This window comes from Curcuma longa, unplaced genomic scaffold (assembly GCF_044706935.1).
Source record: "Curcuma longa cultivar G26 ecotype Majalengka, Jawa Barat unplaced genomic scaffold, ITB_CL_G26_1.1 contig_19997, whole genome shotgun sequence".
In the NCBI taxonomy this organism is placed as follows: Eukaryota; Viridiplantae; Streptophyta; class Magnoliopsida; order Zingiberales; family Zingiberaceae; genus Curcuma; species Curcuma longa.
In genome coordinates this window covers 1-2,500 of record NW_027431245.1, presented here as the reverse complement: position 1 = coordinate 2,500, position 2,500 = coordinate 1, and positions in this window count along the sequence as shown.

The window sequence follows — 2,500 nt, the reverse complement described above, 5'->3', positions numbered from 1 at the left end:
CAACAAGGAGCTGAGCTATTCAATCAAATGATATTGAGCATGTTTCCCATCTCTTCTCGAGAAACAAGTGGGGTATTTCTTTGCAAAATTGTGCTCAATTTCATATGTGGCAATTCCGCCAAGATCTCTTCGTTAGTTGGGGGAAGAATGAGCACGAATCGGATTTTTTGAGGAACGTATCGAGAGAGAATTTGATTTGGTTAGACAATGTGTGGTTGGTAAACAAGGATCGGTTTTTTAGCAAGGTACGGAATGTATTGTCAAATATTCAATATGATTCCACAAGATCAAGATCTATTTTCGTTCAAGTAAGGGATTCTAGCCAATTGAAAGGATCTTCTGATCAATCCATAGATCATTTCGATTCCATTAGAAATGAGGATTCAGAATATCCCACATTGATCGATCAAACAGAGATTCAGCAACTAAAAGAAAGATCGATTCTTTGGGATCCTTCCTTTCTTCAAACGGAACGAACAGAGATAGAATCAGATCAATTCCCGAAATGCCTTTTTGGATCTTCCTCAATGTCCCGGCTATTCACGGAACGTGAGAAGCAGATGAATAATCATCTGCTTCCGGAAGAAATCGAAGAATTTCTTGGGAATCCTACAAGATCAATTCGTTCTTTTTTCTCTGACAGATGGTCAGAACTTCATCTGGGTTCGAATCCTATTGAGAGGTCCACCAGAGATCAGAAATTTTTGAAGAAAAAACAAGATGTTTCTTTTGTCCCTTCCAGGCGAGCGGAAAATAAGGAAATGGTTGATATATTCAAGATAATTACGTATTTACAAAATACCGTCTCAATTCATCCTATTTCATTCTTGAACAAAAATCCATTTTTTGATTTATTTCATCTATTCCATGACCGGAACAAAAGGGGATACACGTTACACCACGATTTTGAATCAGAAGAGAGATTTCAAGAAATGGCAGATCTATTCACTCTATCAATAACCGAGCCGGATCTGGTGTATCATAGGAGATTTGCCTTTTCTATTGATTCCTACGGGTTGGATCAAAAAAAATTCTTGAATCAGGTATTCAACTCCAGAGATGAATCGAAAAAGAAATCTTTATTGGTTCTACCTCCTCTTTTTTATGAAGAGAATGAATCTTTTTATCGAAGGATCAGAAAAAAATCGGCCCGGATCTACTGCGGGAATGATTTGGAAGATCCAAAACGAAAAACAGCGGTATTTGCTAGCAACAACATAATGGAGGCAGTCAATCAATATAGATTGATCCGAAATCTGATTCAAATCTATGGGTACATAAGAAATGTATCTAATCGATTCTTTTTAATGAATAGATCCGATCACAACTTCGAATATGGAATTCAAAGGGATCAAATAGGAAATGATACTCTGAATCATATAACTATAATGAAATATACGATCAACCAACATTTATCGAATTTGAAAAAGAGTCAGAAGAAATGGTTTGATCCTCTTATTTCTCGAACCGGGAGATCCATGAATCGGGATCCTGATGTATATAGATACATGGTCCAATGGGAGCAAGAATTTCCAGGAACATTTCCTTTCTGAACAGAAGAACCATTTTCAAGTAGTGTTCGATCGGTTACGTATTAATCAATATTCGATTGATTGGTCCGAGGTTATAGACAAACAAGATTTGTCTAAGTCACTTCGTTTCTTTTTGTCCAAGTCACTTCTCTTTTTGTCCAAGTCACTTCCCCTTTTCTTTGTGAGTATCGGGAATACCCCCATTCATAGGTCCGAGATCCACATCTATGAATTGAAAGGTCCGAATGATCAACTCCGCAATCAGTTGTTAGAATCAATAGGTGTTCAAATCGTTCATTTGAATAAATTGAAACCCTTCTTATTGGATGATCATGATACTTCCAAAAGACCGAAATCCTTGATCAATGGAGGAACAAGATTACCATTTTGCTTCAAAAAGATACCAAAGTGGGTGATTGACTCATTCCATACTAGAAATAATCGCAGGAAATCCTTTGATAACACGGATTCCTATTTATCAATGATATTCCATGATCGAGACAATTGGCTGAATCCCGTGAAACCATTTCATAGAAGTTCATTGATATCTTCTTTTTATAAAGCAAATCCACTTCGATTCTTGAATGATCCAAATCGCTTCTGGTTCTATTGTAACAAAAGATTCCCTTTTTATGTGGAAAAGACCCGTATCAATAATTATGATCCTACATATGGACAATTCCTCACTATCTTGTTCATTCGCAACAAAATATTTTCTTCGTGCGTCGGTAAAAAAAAACATATTTTTGGGGAGAGAGAGACTATTTTGCCAATCGAGTCACAGGTATCTGACATATTTATACCTAACGATTTTACACAAAGTGGTGACGAAAGGTATAACTTGTACAAATTTTTCCATTTTCCAATTCGATCCGAGCCATTCGTTCGTAGAGCTATTTACTCGATCGCAGACATTTCTACAACACCTCTAACAGAGGAACAAATAGTTAATTTTGAAAGAACTTATT